A 6,937-nucleotide genomic window follows, 5' to 3' on the forward strand; every position below is an offset into this window, starting at 1 on the left:
TTGAGGGCTATGTTATTGAGGCCTATGGTTACTAGATATAATATTTCACTCTGGAAATGGCATTCGCAGTGTTTAAGATTAAGATATAGAACAGCACATTGAAACACCAGCCTCACGAATCTATTAAGATTAGTGATGGCGATTTCTGCACATGTTGAGGCTTTGTAAACCATCAAGTTTTAGCGCTGTTAGAGAAGGTACTTGCTATCCTAGTGGTAGTTAGTATTGTTTAGGATACGTGGCACTAATCCTAGAGATATCTGCACGCTCTAGGACAATCATAATATATGATATAGTAATAGAGTAATACAGTTTTAGTATTAAGGACAGCATCGGATAATTCAGAGTTCCTGCACATAACAAGGTAATGCTACCGACAGTTATGGGTTGTTAGGGATGGTTTTAGTGTATCTGGGATTATTAGAGATTGTTTTTTTTCATGTAGTTAAAATACAAAATACATGGGATGGTGATTATGTCCGGTGTTGTTATGATTACTATAGTCATCCTTGATTTCGTGAATATTGTCCTAATCTTCATGATTAAAAGCAAAATACCACTTATCGTAAAGGAATCAGAATTTTTTCTACAATCGCCACTACGCATCATCGTGACCGTAATCTTAGTTATCAATGATATCACTAAAAACAAAAACGAAAAGTAATGAAAATAGACTATAACTATGAAAACAAAGGCAATCATATCGAAGAAAATGATGAAAAGAAATTCACTCAGAAATCTCATTTGCAATTAAATTCGATAATGCAGAGAGCCAATGTTTATCACTCAATTCTTTCAATTGCCAGAACAACAACGAAACTCGCATTATTGCAGACTCGAAGGAATATCATTTACACGCAACGCCTCGCCAGCAACATTTTCCATTCATTGCAAATGGTTTCCTTTTCTCCTTTTATCTTTTCGTTTTATCTTTATTTTCTTTCTTAGGTCGGGGAGTAAGAAATAAGCAAGAGAACTGCAACACTCTCCTTCATAAATCTTCGGTTGCATCGTGCAGAGCCGCTGCAAGAACTGCAAGAACTTGCTCGTGTTCGTGGGAGCGTGTGACCCGCGTGACAAATATTCTTCTACAGAGACGATTGCTTTGCGTTTTGCTTGCTTGGAGACGTCCTTCCGGTTTGCTTGCTAGGATGTTCCCAATCGCTATTTCTTTCTTGTCTTCTTTCTTTTTTTTTCTTTTTTTTTTCTTTTTTATTCTCTTTCTTTGCTCCTTTTTATCTCTCCTTCTCCTTCTCCTCATTTCATTTTGTTTTCGTTCTTTTCTTTCTTCCTTTCTTTCTTTTTTCTTCATCTTTTTTTCTATTTTACTTATTTTTTCTATTTTTTTTTTCTTCGTTTTTATCTCCTTGTATACCTACTATTTCGCTTTTTTCTCCCTTCTCTCTTTTTTATCACCTTCCTTCTCCTTCTCTTCCTTCCTCTTTCCTTTAACTTATGGAACATAACTAGGGGCGGAGAGAGAGAGAGAGAGAGAGAGAGAGAGAGAGAGAGAGAGAGAGAGAGAGAGAGAGAGAGAGAGGAAGAAAGAGAAAGAGGGAGAGAGAGAGAGAGAGAGCGACGAGAAATGGAGAGCGAGAAAGAAAGATGGAGAGAGGAATAGAGAGAGAGAGAAAGAGAGACAGAGGGAAAAAGAGAAAGAGCATTTTATTGCAGTTATTAAAATACCATCTTGTCAAATAAGCTTCTACTATAAATGCAAAAAAATAAAAGAATTATAAATGAAAAGGACTATATAAAACGGAATGAGAAATTTCCAAAAACAGTGACACTCCAAGCATGAGCGAGGGAACAAGACAACGCATGGGAGAGAAAGAGAGAGAGGGGGGGAGAAAAAGAGAGAGTGGGGGGAGAAACAGAAGGGGGGGCAGAGAGAGGGAAAGAGAAATTCCGCAACCACAACGTGAACACTCAAGAATGAGGAGGAAATAGAAAGCCTGAGAGAGGGAAGAGAGAGAGAAGAGCCAGGAAAGAGAAGAGATAGGAGTGGGGGAGAAACAGAAGGGGGGGCAGAGAGAGGGAAAGAGAAAGAACCACACAGAGAGAATGAGGGAGGGAAAGAGAAAGAGAGAGGGAAGGAGAGAGAGCCAGAGAAAGAGAACGAGAGAGGGAAAGAGAAAGAGAGAGAAGGGGGGAGGGGGGAGAAAAAGAGAGAGAGGGAAGGAAAAAGAACCAGAGAGAGAGAAGGAGGGAGGGAGAGAAGAAGAGAGAAGGTGGGGAGGGAGAGAGAGAGAGAGGGGACGGGTGAGAGATACAAGAGGAGAGAGGCAGACATGGGAGGGGGGAGGAGAAGTAGGTAGAGGAAAGGAAAAAGAGAGTGGGGAGGGACGGAGGGAGGAAGGACGGAGGGAAAGAGAGGGAGGCATGGGGGGGTAGAGGGAGGCACGGGGGTAGTAGAGGGGGGGTATGAGGGACGAGGGGTAGGAGTCTCGGAGGATCACGGAGGCTTCCAGACCAGTGTCGCCGGCGCCAGACGCCTGGTATCATCGCCAGCCCCCTTCTCCTTCTCCCCTATCCCATCCCCCTCCCCCCTTCCGACCGTCCTTGCTTCTCCTCGCCTACCCTCCTCCTCCTCCTCCTCCTCCTCCTCCTCCTCCTCCTCCTCCTCCTCCTCCTCCTCCTCCTCCTCCCGCCCTCCCTCCCCTCTCCCCTGTCCACTCCCCCCTCGATCTGGGTTCACTCCCTCGCGAAATGGCTCTGTGGCTCTTCGACGTGCTGAGTCGGGTGAACTCGTGCCTGGCATATTTTGGCTTCTCTTTTTCCTTCTGGCGTGAGTTTGGAAGTCTGTACAGTGGTGTAATGTGAGCTTAGAGTTTGCCAGCACACGCATGCACGCAAACACACGCACCCCCCCCCCCCCACACACACACACACATAAACATACTTACATATATAGATAGAGAGAGGGAGATGATATGTAATGAATATATAATCATAATCAATGTATATAATGATTATATATACTAATATAATGTGATCTAATAATATAATGTAATATAATAATATGATATAATATAATAATACAATATGATAATCGATATATAATCAACATATAATCAATTATCTATCGCTATTATCTACTTCCTCTTCTTTCTTTTTCTCAGTGTGAAAGTGAGGGCCCGGGAGGAAATACAAATATAAACCATAAAAGCGCCTATCTGGCTTCCTTAACTTAGATACAATTAAACTAAATCATCCCGAAGCACAGAACAACCTACATAAATAGGCCCAAGGTCGTGGATTTGCGGATTTTACCTTACGATATCCTCGAATTTTAGTTTTCTGTGTTGGACGAGCAACACAGAGTGGTTGCGCTCCGGCTGGGTATGGGACATGTCAACGGCTGAGAGACACATGCTTGTATTCGTGTCGCTATCTTATATATCTAGAAGCAGTACTAGATTATGACAGAGGGAGACAGACAGACAGAGAAACAGCTAAATAATTAGATAGATAGAGATAAATATGAGTGTGTGTGTGTGTGTGTGTCTATGAATGTGTGTACGTGTACGTGTATGTACGTGTGTATGTGTGTGTTTGTGTTCGTGTCTATGTATGTGTGTGTACGTGTACGTGTGTATGTGTGTGTTTGTGTTCGTGTCTATGAATGTGTGTGTACGTGTACGTGTATGTACGTGTGTATGTGTGTGTTTGTGTTCGTGTCTATGTATGTGTGTGTACGTGTACGTGTATGTACGTGTGTATGCGTGTTTGTTGTGTTCGTGTCTATGTATGTGTGTGTACGTGTACGTGTATGTACGTGTGTATGCGTGTGTTTGTGTTCGTGTCTATGTATGTGTGTGTACGTGTACGTATATGTACGCGTGTATGTGTGTGTTTGTGTTCGTGTCTATGTATGTGTGTGTACGTGTACGTGTATGTACATGTGTATGCGTGTGTTTGTGTTCGTGTCTATGAATGTGTGTGTACGTGTACGTGTATGTACGTGTGTATGCGTGTGTTTGTGTTCGTGTCTATGTATGTGTGTGTACGTGTACGTGTACGTGTATGTACGTGTGTATGCGTGTGTGTGTGTGTCCAAAAGCAGAAGACACCGAATCTGTCTGCCCTCGCCAGCGGACCGACCGCCAGAAGCGCCAGTGGTCAAAGATATTAATTGAGCTGCCACTTGAGTCTGGCGGCGGATATTAGCGAAATTGCGACCATCTTGGCCAGAGACGTGGCTGTGGGAATGCATATAGGCTTGGGTGTGTGCATGTATGTTTGTGTCTATATTTGTGTGTGTGGTGAATGTTTATATTTATTTGCCTATCTATCAATATATATATAGATTTATGTATATTTTTTTAGATATTATTTCTATATAGATATTATCTGTGTGTGTGGTTGTGTGTGTGGTGTGATGTGTGTTGATGTGTTGTGTGTGTCTGTGTGTGTGTGTGTGTGTGTGTGTGTATATGTATATAATATATTTTATTATTCTATATATATATATATAATATATATATATATATTTATATATCTATTACATATTGAATTATTTATATATTTATATTTTGTATGTTTATATATATATATATTTATTTTTATTTATATATTTTTATATATTTATATATAGATACTATTTATGTATATTTTATATATTTATATATATATTTATATATTTATTTATATATATATTAATGGATTTATATATATATATAATTTATATTTATTATAATTATATATTTAATGATTTATATACTATATATGATATATATATATTTATGATTATAGTATATATCTTTTACATAGTTTATGTATACATATATATAGATATATATTAGTATTTTATATTATATATTTATATATATTTTTGTATTTATAGTTATATATTTTTTTTGTATTATTGATATAGATTGATGTTTATATTTATATATATACATATATATTTGTGTTGTGTGTGTGTGTGTGTGTGTGTGTGTGGTGTTGTGTGAGGGTGTGTGTGTATGTGTGTGTGTGTGGGTGTTGGTTGTAGTGTGTGTTTATAGCGAACTTTGGTGTATAATTTTACTATTACTATAGATATATTTATATATTATATATATATATAATTTATAGATTATTTAAATATTATATACATAGTTATATTTTATATAGATATCTACTATTTATTTTGTATTATATATTTTTATATATATATTTATTTATATATATATTATATTGTTATACATATATGCATATTATATGTAGATTACATATATCTTTATATTATATATATATATATATATATATATATATATATTATTTATATATATATATTATGTTTATATATATATATATTTTACATATATATTATATTATATTTTTATTTTTATTTATATATATATATATATATATATATGCATATATAGGGTTGATCAATTTTTTTATTTATTTTTATATATTTATATATTGATATATTTATATATATATATATATATATATATATATATTTGTTTATATATATTTATATAATTATATATAGTTTATATACATATATTATATTATTTTTTAAATATGTTATATTATATGTTTATATATATTTTATATATATATATAGTGAGAGAGAGAGAGAGAGAGAGAGAGAGAGAGAGAGAGAGAGAGAGAAATAAAGAGAGAAAGAGAGAGAGAGAGAGAAATAAAGAGAGAGAGAGAGAGAGAGATAAAAGGAGATAAACAGACAGAGCGACAGCTAGATAATTAGATAGATATATTCAGAGAAATAGACACTTGTGTGTGTGTGTGTGTGTGGGGGGGCTTGAACGTCAATTTGCAGATATGTATGTAGCTGAGTGAATAAACTGTATTGCAGTGGAATAAGTGATTTATATGCTGAACGTTGCTTGCGAGGATTATTGCAAGTTGCATACCTCTCTTCCTCTGTATTCGTACTTGATCTGTGCAACAGTACAATAATTAATCAATTGATCTTCAAAAATTATGATGATATAAGTGTCACTCCTAATACTATTAGTATTGCAGTTATATTCGTATCATTCCCCTGTTCTGTTATTCCAAGGATGAAAAAAGGGAAGTGAGGGCAAGGTATTCCGAAATTATATTGTTTTGCAAAATTACTTGATGATAATTAACCCCCTTCCCCTAAAAAAAAAAAAAAAAAAAAAAAAAAAGACAATGGTAATGACAGTAATTCTAAGTATAATCCCAATAACAAAAATAATTGTAATTATATTGATAATCATTTCTATAATAAGGATGATAACAATTGTGATAATGATGATAATGATAATGATATTAAGATGATAATGATAGTAATATACTTAGTAATGATAACGATAATAATAACAATAACAATAATGATAACAATGATTTTGAATATGATCATCATGATCATCATGATACTGATAATATCAATTACGATAACAACAATGACTATAGTACTGCTAGTGATAGTAATCGTTATGATAATAGCAATGATGATAATTACGATGATGACGATAATTGCAATAATCATGGTAACAACAGCATCCATAATGACAACAATAATGATAATTAATGATAATGATAACAACAAGGATGGGGATATAACAGTAATAATAATGATGACGATGGTGATGATAATAATAAGGATGTTATCATTAGTAGCATTACTTGAACTAAATAATGGTAATAATAATGATGATAACAATGATAACGATGATGATAATGATAATAACAATAATGAAAATAAAAATAATCTTAACTATAATATAACCAATAATAACAAAAGTGGGAAAAATCAACTAACTAAGATATCAACAAATGAATAACCAAATGAAAAGTTAAATACAATGAATAACAATAAAAGATTAACCAATAATAAACAATAGTGAAAATAATAACAAGAAAAGATAACAATAATAACAATACATAACACGAAATAATAATAACAAAAATAACATATTAGTGAAATTTATGAACAAGAAATGAGTTAAAC

This window comes from Penaeus japonicus, unplaced genomic scaffold (genome assembly GCF_977035675.1).
Source record: "Penaeus japonicus unplaced genomic scaffold, GWHDUDI00000001_assembly GWHDUDI00000022, whole genome shotgun sequence".
Lineage (NCBI taxonomy): Eukaryota > Metazoa > Arthropoda > Malacostraca > Decapoda > Penaeidae > Penaeus > Penaeus japonicus.